We start from the raw sequence: 16,854 nt of genomic DNA on the forward strand, positions 1-16,854 counted from the left end.
TTTTTAAATTAATTTTTCTCCTACCAGCTGACAGAGTGGCAGCGGGCAGCAGGTGGTGCCAGCAGGATGTCTGCCACTGTAGCAGGAGATCTGACAACCCTAGTTGTCAGCCTTCAAGTAGAGCCTAGAAATATCTTTGAATTATGACTGATCTCCAGGACAGAGAGATCAGTGCCCCTGGAGAAAATGGTTGCTTTGTATTGTGGCACTATACTCTGTTGAGATCCCTCTCCTTGCCAAACTCCTCCCTTCCAGGTTCAAGTCCTAAATCTCCAGGAATTGTCCAACCTGGAGTTGGCAACCCTACAATGGCATAGCTTACAGGATTGTTCTAAAGATTCATGAGTAAATGAGAAAGGACTTTGATCATTGTAAAAAAACTATATAAATGCAAATATTTATTATAGGGCAGACCTGAATGCACTCAAATACTCAAATCACAGACACATGCTTGTCATAAAAATAGCAGTTATACCAGCAACATCAACTCATAAAAGTGCTATAAATTGTTACTCGACGCATTTCAGCCATTCAGTCTTTTTCAGGGATTTAACATGTAGTAAATCTCCTCGTCTCATAAAATTCATGATTTCTCTTCCTCTTCACACATTAGGGAAGTGAATGTGTGAGGAGGCCTGATTTAAATTAAGACCTGGGCTCCCCAGAGGCCTTCTTGCTGCTCCTCATTTTATGGATTTTTGCTATCCCTCTGTCCACCCCCGCAAGGCATCACAGCAATTGTGCTTTGTTCTCCAGCCTGTCCATTAAAACAAGATAGGATCATCTTGACTGGAGCCAGTACTGATATGGACAAAATTAAAATAATTGATTTTCTGTCACTCAAGCTATCCTTTTCAAAATTCCTTGTCCATCTCTGATCAGGAACTGTAGCTGAGGTCTCTCTGCTGTCGGTTACTTGACTGCTGTCCAATTTGCAGTTGGGGCTTCAAAAAAATAACAGTTTCAGGTGGGTCACCATGTTGGTGTGCAGTAGATGAGCAATGTTTGAGTTCAGTAGCAACTTAAAACCAACAAAGAACTTCCAGGGGTATCAGTTTTCAAGAGGGGATCTCCCTTTGAAAGATATGAGTAGGAATGGAGATCTGAGTCTTTTTATCCCAGTTAGAAGTGGGAGTGGTATTGCGAAGAAGTACGATAGGATATGGAGGTACAATGTGAAATGTAATTAGCTTGATTAGAGCAGCCCTCACTGGGGGGGTGGGGGGGTCCATTGTTCTGAATTTTTAAATGTACTCATTTTCAGCAATCTCTCCTTGTAATCAGTAAACAGTTTCACTGTTGGAGGACAGCCACCCTTAGGTCAGCAATGGAATGTCCTGGAAGACTGAAATGTTCTCCCATTTGGGGCCAAAATTGGCTCCTGCAAAGAGTGGGAGCATGCCCACCACTGGCACAATGACATCACTTGAGGAAGTGACATCATCACGCCTTGCCAGGAGAGTGCCTGCTGCGCACTTGTCCAGGTTGCCTGCCAGTGGTGGGCGTTCGCCGTGCGGTTTGCCACCTCCCACCGATCACCAGCAATCGGCGGGCAACAGGACAACCCCCGGGGAGATTGCCTACCATTGATAGGCAACTGGAAACCCTACATATATAATGTTGAAAGATGAGCAAGTTGAACTGGTTTGAACTGAGAGCTGTATGTGACTAACAGTGTTGTTGTTTTATTTGGGCCTTCCTTGTAGCAGGCTGTCTGTTTGACATAAGAAACAGAAACTTCTAGAAATCCCTTGCCAATGTCCACGTGTCCATGGCTTCTATCAGACATCATTTGAGTTCGTTCAGGTTTATAAACTCAACAACTTAGGGTCAGTTCAACAGTGGGCTTGCTTTGTGACAGGTACAAATATGGTTAATTGTTGGGCTCAGTTTAACCTAGGTTTTTATTCAGTCTGTACCCCCATTTTTATCCTACCCTTCCACCGCAAAGCTTAGGGTAGCATAGACTGGTTCTCCCCTCTTCTTATTAGCCTCACAATGACCCTATGGGGTAAGTGAGATTGAGAAGTGTGTGACTAGCTCTAGATAATTCAGAGAGCTTCAAGACAGAGTGAGGACTCAGACCTGGTTTTCCTAATCCCAATCTAATCTAGGATTAACAAAATCCAGTTGGGGCCTGAATATCTCCTGGGATTACAACTGATCAGTTCCCTTGGAGAAAATGGCTGCTATAGAGGGTGGACTCTATGGCATTACACCCTGCTGAGGTCCCTCCTCTCCCCAAACTTCATCCTCCAAATCTCCAGGAATGTTCTAACTCATAGTTGGCACTTCTACCACTACACCATAATGGCTCCCAGTCTCTTAATCGTGGTTACGAATCCCACACCCGGAAAAAGAAACAAACTGCCATTTGGTAAGGCTGTAGCCACTACTGTTGTGTTCAGAAGCTTTTAACTACTTATAATGCACATCTCCCTTAAATAAATGATAACCTTTTGCCTCCTCTGAGTACCCTTTCATGTTCACACAGTAGCTGAAGGTCACTTGAAAAGATAAGGGTGGTTGTTATCTGGAAAAAGAATCCATGGGGGAATTTTCGGTGGGCAGAACAGTTGGATAGAGTGTTATGCGCTGCCACAAGCCAGAAGGGAAGGGGGGGAAATCAAACATAGCTATTTTTTAAAAATCCATATGTATTTATTCTAAAAACAAACATTCATTCCTTAAATGGAAACAATTATGATACAAATTAAGAGCCTGTTTTTTTAAAAAAAATATGTGGCTCCATGTACAACCCACTGGTCCCCACAGTCAATCTGAGCATATGAATGTCCTGAGAGTGAAAAGCAACTATGTCATGTGCTTTTAGATAAGAGTCTTGTCCATCTCAGACAAGGCCATGCCCCTCCCCCACTGATCCTTCGCAACTAAAATGATGCCTGAATGGAACGCGCACAAAAATTCAAAGGAAATTATCACAAACAAACCAAGAACCAGAAATGGTGTTCAGCAACTTCCCTGGTATTGGAGAGTCTTTCCTTAAAACGCCTGCTGAACTCTTTGGCAACAATCTGAGTCTACTTTACTGAATATCTGCTGGCAGAACCAGATTATTAAATTAGTTGATTTATACGCTTCCTTTACAAACACAGTAAAAACTGAAGTTAGTTTACACTTCTAGCTAGGGCCTTATCACTAGCTGCAGGACAAAGCAACAATCTGTGTTGGAGATGGGTGAGGAAACTCACCAACCTATTTTAGCAGAGTGGGTCAGACTGGACTCAAAGAAGTCCAGTATGCCACCACTGTTCAATTTACCCCATGACCAAACCCAGTTCAAGGGAGCCCTTTCTTTCCATTTATTCCTCCTCCGTGGTCTCTAAACTTGAATGAGCTGGGCATATTTGTTGTATCACCAATTCTCATGTGACAGCTGCCACGTAAACCGCCCTGTGGAATTTCATAAGGCCTCTTAGCCACTCCTATGATGGACAATCCACACATCTGTGCCAGCCAGAGACAGGAATGTGCAGCAGCACTGTGGAATTCATAGGGTGGTTCACGCCTGCTACTGGAGCCTGGTTCCAAAGTGGGAAATAAGATTTCTTAGGGAGGCACAAGCAATTCCTAAGGGAGTCCTCTCTAATTCCACTATTCTCATTTTTCAGGTATGTCGTGATGGGATTTGGTTCTGAAAAGACAAATAGGTAGTTCTAAGCCCAAGCTGTACACACACACAACAGCCAGCTTTGTGCCATCCTTCACTGCAATAACTGAGGAGATGGTGTCAGCTTAACAGATACAGTGATGAGACAGGCACGGTGTAATATTTTCCTTGGTAAAGTGACCATTTGTTATACCTTTTTTTTTTTATAATTTTTTTTATTTTTCATAACTACAAAACACTACACCAGACTATCACAAGGAAAGGGGAGAGGGAAAGGACAAAGGGGGGTGGAAAAAGAAAAAGGGGGGGAATGAACTACAAACACTAAACACTACACTTCAATGTTTCCCTTCATACTGTCATAATACAAAAATAGCTCCATAGAATAATGATGGAGTGGTTAATCATACAGAAAATAAACATTTCAAATTCTGATTAAACTTTCCTCCCCCTTCTAGGTCCCGGACGCAATTCTCTCTGTGCAACTGCTGTTGCGATGCTCTCCTCCTCCTCCTCCCCCCCCTCCGGCTCCTCCTTTTCTTCGTTCTTGGTGCAGCAGAGTTCTGGGTTTTTATTCTCAAAATCCTTTAGTTGATCTTCTGATAATATCTTATAGGCCTGATCTTTATATCTGAACCATATTCCTTCCGGGAATAACCATTTGTACTTTATTCCATGGTCCCTCAGAAGAGCTGCAAACTTTTTATATTTAAAACGCCGTTTCCGGACTAGAAATGGAACGTCCTTCAAAATCTTGACTTTCAAACCCATAAAGTCCAAATCCGCATTGTATGAGTTATATAGGATGGTGTCCCGAATCTTTTTAGTTGAAAAGTCAATAATGATCTCACGAGGCAACTGTCGCTTTGTTGCATATTTTGAAGAAGCCCGACGGACCTCCAAAATGGCGCTTTTAACCTCTTCTTTAGTCGTCCTCGCGGGTGTCGCCAGTAGTTCCGAGACCAAATCCCACAGATCCTCATTTTCCTCCTCTTTCACGTTTTGGAGACGCAAAATTGTCTGCGTTCGTTCCACCTGTAGCCCGATCAGCTGGTTCTCCACCAACTTCAGCTCCTTTTTTGTAGCCTTCACAAGTGACGCACTTTCCAGAGCAGACTTTTCTGCCCCCCCCGCTGCTGCCTTAATGGTTTTCACCTCGCTTTCAATTAAGCCCACCCTTTGATCAGTTTCGTTCAGCTTGTCAACAAAGGGTTTTATGGCTTCCACCACCGCCCTGCGCACCAACTCTTCGAGCGACTCCCCTTTCTGCAAGGTAGCCGAGATTGACTTACCGAGAGCGGGACTTTGCTTCTTTGCTGCCATTTTGGGGGGAGGGGCGCCAACAAAATTCTGGAACTCCACGAAGGGGAAGAGCGAGTCTTCTTCAGATCAACCTCTCCTTCACAAACGCTTGTAGAACAGAAGGGATTCGCTTGTTTACAGGCTTCCGCCTGTTTCTTTTACTTGCCGTTTCTCGTTGCCCGGCGGCACTCGAGGCGCCGCGCACATCTGCCGGCCTCCATAGGGACAAACGGGCAATTCCCCCCCCGCATTGATTTCGGGGAGTTCTTCCCGCCGCGTCCCGGACCCTGGCTCCCTCCCTGGGAGTCCTGGGGGCTAATCCTTGCGGATCAGCCGCCCGGTCAGGGTGCCCGGTCGTTTCCTCTCGGACCAGCCGAGAGGAGCATCCGGCATGGCTGAGAAAACGAAAACGAATCACCATTTGTTATACCTTAAGGGTTTGTAAAATCTCCAGGAGAAATTACATCGTAATAATCTTTTTTTCTATCCCAAAGCAACAGACTTCAGAAGAACAGCAAGATTTGAGTCCAGTGGCACCTTAAAGACAAAAAAGATTTTCAGGGTACACGCTTACGAGAATCAACGCTCCCTTCATCAGATATAAAGGGAGCCTTGACTCTTGAAAGCTTACACTCTGAAAATCTTGTTGGTGGCGCTACTGGATTGAGATCTTGTTGTTCTACCATGATAGCTCTCCACCTGACACAGACTCCAAGGAGAAATCTATCTGCAGTTTCAGATTTTGGCCATTCTCATTGGCATTTTCTGTTTTTGTGTTAGCAATTATCTCTGCTGGCTCAATTTTATGCATCTTGATTTTATGCACTCATAGAAGGGCAGTGGGGAAAAAATGAGCCCACTAGCCCCACCCTCTTCCTACTCCTGCTCACTGGGCCATGGGCACAGAACATTATGGGTCGCGACTCGAGTCCATTTTGTACATATGTAGGCTGCATTCCCGTGATTAGGAATATTCAGTATTACTGGTTACAGGGACAAAGACGATGGGTGCACACCACTACACCCATTCATACTCTGCATGCATATTGAAAGCAATATGCATAATGTTGAGTGAACAGGACTAATGCCTTACTTCGGTTAGTCACATTCTCACAGTCACACAGCACCATGGGTTTTGTATGGCAGTGTAAGCAAATCTTTAGTTGGGAGGCAGTAATGAATGGAAATTGATCATGCGGCACTACATTCATAAGAAATCTTAACCACGGTATATGTGTGTGTGATTGCTCCTCTCAAAGTGATAATTCAGTGCTGAAAATATATCCTTAGAATCAAAGGGCAAAAGGAGAGCTGAAATTCCACTCTCTGGCTTCAAAGCAGAATCTCTTCTGTCTCTTCCTCTACATAATGTGGAATGTCACAAGCAGACAGGAGAAACAAGTAAATTGCACCACACCTAAGATGCCTGCAGTGCACTGACTCAATTAAATCAAGCTAATTGCGGCAAAGGAAAGCTTTAAAAATCCCTTTTCCTCTTTTGGGAAGCCTCTCTGTAACAAAATGTTAGATTATCCCCCATGGGAGGCAGTCACTGATTCCGTATCTCTCGAAGGCAGAGAGCGTATCAAATGCCTTGCTAAATCAGGCCTGGATCTGATGCCCAGATTACAATGGGGGCAGCTTCCCAGCTACCTTTTTTTTTGAAAGCTAAAAGGGGGCCAAATTGGTAGCTATCAGGAAATGGCATTTATGGATTCTTTAAGGATCCTTTGTCTTCCCACCCAATAATTTAAACCCTGCCCAGCTCCAACTTGCCAAGTCTTCCAACTGTGGTCAGGCAGATACTTCAGGATATGGAAGAGAAAGCTATTCTCTGCTGTTATCAGCATCTAGAAATTAGAGGTATAGTGGTTGGTTCTGTCCCCAGAGGTCCATTTTTTGCTACTAATAAACATCGCCTCGGTGACTTTGCATAATACTTCTAAAAAGCCATCCAAAACAATGGACAGCCTTGTGGCTGGGAATTCCATGTGGTAATTATGCTTTGTGCGAACAGCTACTAAGCGTCCCTCCCACCATTTGATTTTGAAACTGAGCAAGCCCCAACATGGTTTTGCCTTTGTCAAACACGCCTACCAGCTTTTTTCCTTATGGCCTGCAGCAAGTGTTTCACCGTCACACCCATTAGGTCAGGAAGATGGAAAAAGAATCACACGCTAACATGAAAAGGGGAAGAAACTGACAAACGTTCAGTTTTTCTCTCTTGATAACTGAGGATTTCAGGTGCGAATTCTATTGATTGACTTGCAGTGCACTCCTCCTAAGAGGTGTGCTCTTCTAAGACCCATGCGCTTCGATGCATTGAGAAGGATGTAACTCTGCTTATGAGACGGATTGACTCAATAAAGGAAGCCACGGCCTTCAGTTCGCAAGACCTGAGCAAGGCTGTCAATGATAGGACTTTTGGAGGGCCTTCATTCACAGGCGCACCAGAAGTCAGAAGTGATTTGATGGCACATAACGTGCACACACAACTCTGCCTGGGACTGTGCTACCCCATACATTGGTCTCCCATGAGCTTTGGTGAAGGGAGATCAAGATGGATAGCTGTGTTTGTTTGTCTGTCTGTAGCAGTAGAAAAGGGCAAGAGTCCAGTAGCACCTATAAGACTAACCAGGGCTTTTTTTCAGCAGGAACGCAGTGGAACGGAGTTCCGGAACCTCTTGAAAATGGTCACATGGCTGGTGGCCCCGCCCCCTGATCTCCAGACAGAGGGTAGTTTAGATTGCCCTCCGCGCTGCCGAGCAGTGCAGAGGGCAATCTAAATTCCCCTCTGTCTGGAGATCAGGGGGCGGGGCCACCAGCCACGTGACCATTTTCTCTGAGGGCAACCCACTGAGTTCCACCACCTTTTTTCCCCAGAAAAAAAGCCCTGAGACTAACAAAATTTGTGGTAGGGTATGAGCTTTCATGAGTCGCAGCTCACTTCTTCAGATACCGAGTGAAGGTGTTCTGGTTTAATGGAAGTGCATGATGCTTTCCATCCAGATAGTCCACAGTCCTTAGCATCAACAGTAAAGGGAATCTGTGGAAGTAACTGTCAGAAAATCCCTTTTGCGGACCAAGAACCCAGAGACCCCATTGCAGCCCGAGAAGAAATATTGTTGGGCCAATCCCTTCTTCCAGTTTTGCCACCTAAACTACATAACATTCTTACTTAGTATCATGCAGAAAATGTAATTCTCACTGCATATTTCTCCTCTGTACACAATATTATCATTTTAGTAGGCAACACACACACACACAAACCCCAGGAAATGTAACATAATTTGGTGTGAACTCTCGAAGATAGGATGGTGTTCATATATTTGGATATTGGATGTAAAGACGACGTTGCAGCTTATCCTTGGATCCCAGAGATTGCTTTTCTCATCTCCTTTTTGTATGTAATGGAAGGGAGGAGGATTTAATCCAAGCTTGACCCAAGCACCCTGTAGCTCAACTGATGCCGATTCAGAGACGGTGTGACAACTGTTCCCAAGACTTCCCATAAAGAGACAACTGTATAGCAGACAGTTGTGAAAAGGAGGTAGTTGCTTGCAAGTGGCAACTGGTGCTGAATGTGAAACAGGTGGGGAACACTGCAAGAAACAGGAGGAGGAGAAATATTCCTTTTTAAAACGGCCTGTGAAGAAAATTCAGGTTCATCACTACTTTCTTTTTTGCATGAGATTCATGGCAAACCACCTCTGATAGTCCCTTGCCATGAAAACCCTGCCAGCGTCGCCGTAAGTCAGCTATGACTTGAGGGCACTCTCCACCACCGCTCCGCCTCTCACAATCAATCGTATTTACCAGTGGATTCTCTCTACCCCTTTATAACTGGAAATATCCAACAGGAAGTTTCCTGTTACAACTGATTTACTCTCTAAAGTTAGACAAAAATTGCAACCAGCTGTGGTGGACAACGGACAAATTCCAAAAAGCAAAAGTTGTATAGCATCATCATCAGGATTAAACTGAAATCCCAAACTGTATATAAGGTGGACACCAGACACAGTTGCCAGGTCCTCATAGGCTCCTGGAGGGTGGTTCCCAGTACTTACTGGTCTCGGTGTAACGATATCACTTCTGGAACTGACATCATTGCTCTGGCCGAGGGAATGTTCCCGCGCCTCGCAGGTGGCCAATTCTGAAGGGCCAAAATCGGTCCCTGCAGAGTGTGGGAGCACTCCCGCAGCCGGCATGATGATATCATTTCCGGAAGTGATGTCGTTGCACTCTGCCAGGAGCCCACCCACCTGCTTAGGTCACTTGCCAGAGGCAGGCAATCACTGGGTCACTTGCCACCTCCTACCAATTGCCACCAATCAGTTATCCCCAGGGCAAACTGCTGGAAGTTTGCCCACCACTGTTGGGCTCCTGGGAACCCTACCAACAGATCTGATATCCTCCCAGGGGTGATGGACTAGGTCCCGTCCCTGGTCTCCAGACCCCACAGGCCTTTTCGTTCCAGTGGAAATATGGGGCAGGGGTAGAGAGTGATGCTGTGCAATGACATGCAGCACCGCAGTATCATTTCTGGTTGTACATGGCAATGACATCACAACACTCTAGGGATTCACATGTAAAAAATACAGAGATGGGCAGATTCCTAAAGCACCGTAACATTGCTTCCAGGTACAAACTGGAAATGACAGCACGATGCTCCCACCTTGCAAAGGCTCATGCTGATTGCAAGAGTTAAGCGGGAAATCCTAGCGATGACAGTATACCTGTTTCTTTAAACCTAGCCCTGCCCAGTCACATATATAGTGGAAGTGCAAAAGGGACGGGGAAGGGGGTGTTTAATCATCACCCCCCACAGCTGTGTCATATCCTGCAACAACAACATTCGATTTATATGCCGCCCTTCAGGACAACTTAACACCCACTTAGAGCTGAACTACAAGTGACAAAAGGCACAGGTTGGACACTTGTCAGCTTCCCTCAAGTTTTGATGGGAAATGTAGGCAGCTTGGCAGAATGTTGGACAAGTGACAGTTGAAAAGTCCATTGGACAGCAGTCGGAGAGCCAAGCTGCAAGACCAGGACGCCTACATTTCCCATCAAAACTTGAGGGAAGCTGACAAGTGTCCAACCTGTGCCTTTTGTCACTTGTAGTTCCGTTCTCAGAGCAGTTTACAAAGTATGCCGTTATTATCCCCACAACAATCACCCTGTGAGGTGGGTGGGGCTGAGAGAGCTCCTAGAAGCTGTGACTGACTCAAGGTCACCCACCTGGCTTCAAGTGGAAGAGTGAGGAATCAAACCCGTTTCTCCAGATTAGAGTCCTGCGTTCTTAACCAAACTGGCTGCACAAGCACTCTAAACCTCAACTGAATTCCAATGCTGGAACATTCGTTTCAAAGATTTATAAACCGTAACACTCTGCTAATGGTCCCTGAGATAGCTGATGAGAAAAAATCAGATCAGTTTGGACAAAAGGGGAGGGGGAGCTATGGGGAATGAGAGGTGAAGATGGAAGGGCTAGCTCCCCTCACGGGCTTACCCCTTTTGCCTTAAATAATGGCTCCCACATCCTCCAGCTTACACAAACAAGACAGGCCCATTTTTTAATAGGTTGGATTGCTGCCATTAAATGTAGCTTGTTCCCTGGGCACATTTATTTCGTTGTCAGACTCATTGGAGTTTAGCAAGACATACTTCTGAGTAAGCAGAAGGTTGAATTTGCATGTGATATCAAGAGGCAGGGCTTGAGCCTTCCTCTGGTCTGGAGACCCTCCCCCCCCCCCCGCCAAGGGTCTTACTTCCCAAGTCTGAGTGCCCAAAGTGTCCAAGTCTCCTTCCCTGGTGCTCGGCGCGGAGGGCAATCTCTACTCCCCTCTGTCTGGAGATCAGGGGGCGGGGCCACCAGCCCATGTGACCATTTTCAAGAGGTTCCGGAACTCCGTTCCACTGTGTTCCATCTGAAAAAAAAGCCCTGCATGAGCTAGCCTGGAAAGGAGAGGGTGCTTGGGGTCTCTTGGTTGTGTGCTGACATTAATGGGATCTTAAACAGTGCTGTTTGCTTCCAAGGTCAGAAGGGCTGAGGTAAATGTCACACTTCCCACAGCATTTGCTGGGTTCCCAGGGGAAAGATAACAGTCCCAAATGCTAACAATGTACCATCCATCAGGCACACTCTTAGGCCTGCTGGAAATAAAATGGTTTGCTACTACGGCTGAAGCCCTTTGTAAATTGGAGCTAGCCACCAAACCCAGGAGTCCTGGGTCTCGGCCTCTTGCTGTCCAAACCAGCTATTCATTTATTTATTAACTGCATTTATATTCCACTTTTCTCCCCAGTGGGGACCCAAAGTGGTTTAAATTGTTTCCCTCTCCTCCATTTTAGGCTCACAACAACTGTGAGGTAGGTTATGCTGAGTGTGTGTGACTGACCCAAGGTCACTTAGTGGGATTCTATGACAGAGCATGGATTTGAACCAGGGTCTCCCAGATCCTAGTCTGACGTTCAACACCACGCAGTGGCTTGTTACATCCCCATGGCCATCTGAACAAAGCTGAAGTCGTCACTTTTGCCGCTTTTGTGTTGCCACTTTTTCTGCTGTGTGAAAAGCAGAAAGGCAGTTCTAAAAGTTGAGTATTAAAAAGGCAGGTATCTCCAACTGATGGCCCTGCGAGAAGGTCGATTTACAACTGAATCGCAACAATCCTTAGCTTTGCGTTCATCCTGATTTTCACCAGAAATAACTAGTTTCCAAAACTTCTTTGACCTGAGACAAAAATGGGACAAAATAAATATGTGTCTACCATGGTAACTGAAATCCCTCTCAAGCAACTTTCTGCTTTCTTAAGCAGAACCTGTCTTTACCTGTCAAGGGCAATGAAAGCATTGTTCTGGGAGGGAAGTGGGGTCTGGCGCATTAAATGGTGTATGTGACTCTAGGATCCATTATTCTTGTTTCTCTGGGAGAATAAAAGGAATGGGAGGGGCATCGAGTCCACTTCTCAGGTGTTGTAGGCCTTACACAGTCTTACTTAGTAGCTTGGCTTGTGACCATGAATGATGATGAAGGGGAAATCACAACTAGCAAGAAACTTGAGTAACAGCTAACTAAATAGAGCTAAGGGCTGATAGCCTCCCTTTTCAAACTTGAGAGGTCAAAACACTTTCATGCTGACAATTCCTTTCCACTTATTTTCAGTTTCTTCATAAGGAATTACCCTACTGGGCCACATGCTAAATTCTTCTCACTCCTTCCCTCTTCCAGGCATCAGATTTGAGCTAAATCTCTTCCTATACTGCTGACTCCAGCAGAAAAATGCAAGTGAGTATTTATTATGTTAACTGAACCAGACCTTTAACTTATCCATTAAGGACATAATTGTGCCCCGACCCTCACACACATAATTTCTTTCTTTCATTTTTCTTGATCCATGGACATGCACAGAGAGGTCTTTGGACAAATACTTGCTGTACTGCCAAGAGAGATGGAGAATCTTGTGGCTTCATCCATCCAGAAATCCGTCTAATTCTAGAAGCAGTAGAGTACAATGACAAATTTGGTAAACCACAGCCACTTTTCTCCCATTTCTCCTTCCCAAATAAAGCCCCCCCCCCCCCGCCAATACTAGCCATGCTGGGGTTTTGGTTTGGATTAGGATTGCAGTGAATAGGAAGAAGGATTTTAACCCTTTCTCCCTGCATCCATTATTCCTACTTGAACATCCTGTGGTCACTGAAAGAAACAGACAAGTAAACAATATTGCCAGTGTTGTATACTGGTTACATAGTCAGACTAGGATCTGGGAGACCCCGGTTCAAATTCCCACTCTGCCCCTGAACTTGGGCTGTTGGGTGAACTTGGGCCAGTCACACACTCTCTCAACCTATCTTACCCCACAGAGTGTTTGTTAAAATAAAATGGAGGATGGAAGAACCACCTGCATGGCTATGAGATCCTTGGAGGAAGAGTGAGATTTTTGAAGAAGTACTAAATCATTAAAAGATGAAGCAAATAACATCTCAAGGAAGGACAGCTCCTTGTGGATGAAAGACAGTAAAAATACTTCCCCTAACCTCGGTGACACAATCCCATTCTAGATCAGCGTCCGACAAAGAATAAGTTGCAGGGTGGGTGGAGGAACAGCTCACTGGAAACCCCAGTATAATGTTGAATTAGGGTTCAAGTTTGGAACTGAATCTCATGCAGCAGCCCCAGAAGGCTGCAACTTATGATGGACCATTATTGGACCATTATCTGTCACTTATGATGGACCATTATTGTTTTAAAGGGTAGTACAGGATGTCTATCAGCTCCACATAAAATGGTAGTACAAAAGTATGATAAATATTTCATACCAGAGTGATTTTCTATGGAAGTCTGGTTGCTGAAGAGATGCTGTGTGAAATTGCCCTTGCAATGGAGATTCCAGACAGCCCATTTTCTCTCCCATTTTTGGCTGTGGTTTCCATTGTATGCCTGATGTCCATAAAACCCCACATGAAGCATTCTTGTGTGACCCTCAGGATTGTTCACCATCCACCTTGTTTTAATTAAAAAAACTTTAAAAAACCCTATAGGTATTTGCAGAGACATCCAACAACCCCTCCCCCATTCCTAAAACTCAGGCTGAGCTATGGGCGATTCTCTTCTGTTTTTTTCCCCCTTCAGAAAAGATCAGGACAGGAGTAATGCTGGAGAGGAAAAATGCAATATCTTTAACAACTTTTTTAAAAAAACACCTGGTATTTGCAGAGCCTTCAGTGATCCCTAGAGAGACTAGTCCCTTGCAAAGGTCAACAAATGAAAACAATAATTGTTTGACAAGCTCTTCACCAAAGTCCTGTAACTAAGCTGTTTCTCCTTCAGACCCCAAAATTGCTCTTGCTCATAGATTGCTGCTCAAGAAACACCATTTTAAACTGGTTTAAACTAAAACAAAGTGTGTGTGTGTTGTGTGTGTGTGTGTATGTGTGTGTGTGTGTGTGAGAGAGAGAGAGAGAGAGAGAGAGAGAGAGAGAGAGAGAGAGAGAGAGAGATTAAAAAACAGGTGGCTAAAACATAGGTATCAATTTATTTACAAGATTTTTATCCTGCATTTCTGTCCCCAAAGGGTCACCAAGGTAGCTAACAAATTAAAACATACAGATTAAAATGATTTTAAAAATCATTAAAACCAGCACACAAATACATCATTAAACCAATTTGAAACCAGAGCTTAAAATAAATACAAAAGATAAAAACAACAGCTAAAACATCAGGGAGGGAGGGGAGATCACTAAGGAAATGCCAACTGAAACAAAAAAGTCTTCATCTACTGGTGGAAGGTGGCAACAGAAGGAGACATGCGAATCTTCCCGGGGAAAAAGTTCCAGAGTTTTGGTGCCACAACTGAGAAGACCTTCTCCTGGGTTACCACCTGCCTAATTTCGGAAGGCAGAGGCACCCAAAGCAGGAGCGTTAAAATGATCAGAGTGGTTAGGTAGGTTTTCAAGAGGGTAGGCAAGTCCCTCAGGTGTGCTGGTCCCAAACCATGCAGAGCTTTAAAGGTCAACACCAACACCTTGAATTATGCCTGGAAGCAAAGTGGAAACCAGTCTAGATGAGCCAGGACTGGAGGGATATGCTCTCTACAACCCACCCCAGTCCGCATCCTGGCTGCAGCGTTCTTCAAGGGCAGCCCCACACAGAGCATTAATCTAATCTAGAGGTAACCTGGGCATGCATCACAGTGGCCAAATCTTTCTGGCCCAGGAAAGGCCTCAACTGCCAGTCAAAGGTGCTAAAGGCACCCAGCCGCAGCTGCCACCTGCTTATCCAGCAGTAGGCCTGGATCCAAGAGCACCCCGAAACTATGGACCTGTTCCTCCAAGGGGAGTGCAATTCCATCCAGAACGGGTAATGCCATAAATCTTGGGTGAGACCTCCCCCTCACCAGTAGCACTCCTATCTTGCTGTGATTAAGCTTCAGTTCGTTAGCCAGCATCCACTCCAAAACTGCCTCCAGGTGCCAGTTCAGGGTTTCTACAGCCTCCTGGGCACCAGCTGAAATGTGGGAAATCCTTGGAGTGGAAGCAGCCTGGATTGATAGCTCATGAAACAAATAAATCAACAAACAATTCTGGTACCAGAGAAGCCTGACACAGAGACCAGTGGATTTTTTTTTAAAATGTCTCAGCAGATCTGGTTTAGGCAAATATGGAGGAGGCACCGAGTATAAAACTGACTACTTGCCAAAGAAAGAAAGAAAATGACCTTGCTTCTTGGTTTTCTGCCAACTGGCCCCCAAAGTAACAACAACAAACAGACTGGTATTAGTATGCTTGGTTGGCAAATCTACAGCATGCACCAGAAGACTAGTGTTCACACACTCAGGGTAATTTTCCTCAGCCTATGGAATTTTGATAGGAATAGAAGAGAATTTTTTTTTAAAATTTCAGGTTAAAAACAAGCAAGTTCCCAATTCTTGGAACTCCAAAATGTATTCTGATAGAAGATTACTCTCCCATCACAAATATCTTTTGCTTAGCCCTCCAACACCCAGAGAGGCAATTCCTGGGCATGCTTACCTTAAACCAAGAGGCACCTATGAGAAAGATAAGCAGGTCTGCTTAGTAATTGACTTGGAGAGAGGTTTTAACACAGTTTTTGTGCCCATTTTGTGGGCCCTAGTCATTAAAAAGACCCTCTCTGTTGCTGCTTTCAGATGCCATAGATGAACCAGGGTATGCTCATAATGGGTAAGGAAGCTAGTCAATTGTTGGAATCATACACACTCTCTCCCCCCTCTCCCTGTGGTACAACGGAAGACTGAAGACAGAAGCCTTCAGCTGATTCTAGCGTCTCATGACTTCCAAAATGGGGTACCTCAACCAACTGAGGTTTCCTTCCCAGAAACTGGGATTCTTCCAACGCAATCCTAAACAGAATTAGACCCTTCCAAACCCATGTGCTTAGAAGAGAGAAATTCTGCTTGGGAATTACAATGTTAATTGTGATTTAATGCTAATGAAGAATCCCGGTTATCAGGAAATTTCTACCATGTAAAAGGGGGAAGGAGGCAATGCGTGAGCTTGTCAACTGGCCAGGTTCATGCCCTTCACAAAACAAAATGCTAGTATGTTCATAATACATGAATTGAGGCTATAACAGCTGCCGTGCTGGTAGAAATGAGGGAAGGAAAAAAATACCACACATTCCAGCTCGTACGTTGGTCATTGCTTGGTTAAGTTCAAATTAATCACACGTACTGTATATTTAACCAGATGATAGCCATCTGTTGTATCTGTGAAAAGTATGGGCCGATATAATATTTGTGTATATGCATACATGCAACTTACATAGAAAAACATTTGCTTTCAGTACAGGATTTATAGTTCTGAACCACAGTTAACGTTTTCTTGCTGAACATTTAATTGGTGCCAAGTAACCACTGCTGTGTCAACTTAAAAGCCTTTTGAAAACCGCAATAAAGACCTTTGTTTAAAAAAAAATCTAAAAATAGCCTGCAATTATGAACAAAATAGTTTTAAGCGCACACAACAAGGAGTACACTCTGCAGAATGTAACACGGCATCGTGCGTAAGGAATTTGGAATAAATCACCACCCGTTGCCTCGTTTCTGGGTTCTGAACACCATGCCTGCGGTAACCTGCTAGATCTCATCCCTTCCTCCCTCCCAGCTCAAGAATTGCTGCATTTCAAGCATGTAGAAAGTTAGACTTATAAGTTAAGTCATGGGACAGAAATTCCTGAGAAGCATGAATTAGCATCTGGTATCTGGGTTGGAAGGGAGTGTACTCTTAAAGGCCCCTGCAGTGGCCAAGAGCACTCCTTTGATGGAGGAAATAGAAGAAAAATCCTGCCCACACAACATTATGGCAGGGGTCCAAGGAGAGAAGGAGTTAAGCATTTATAAAGAACTGCAAGCTTTGAGGGAGAAATATGCAAATGC

The sequence above is a fragment of the Eublepharis macularius genome, chromosome 4, assembly GCF_028583425.1.
Source record: "Eublepharis macularius isolate TG4126 chromosome 4, MPM_Emac_v1.0, whole genome shotgun sequence".
Lineage (NCBI taxonomy): Eukaryota > Metazoa > Chordata > Lepidosauria > Squamata > Eublepharidae > Eublepharis > Eublepharis macularius.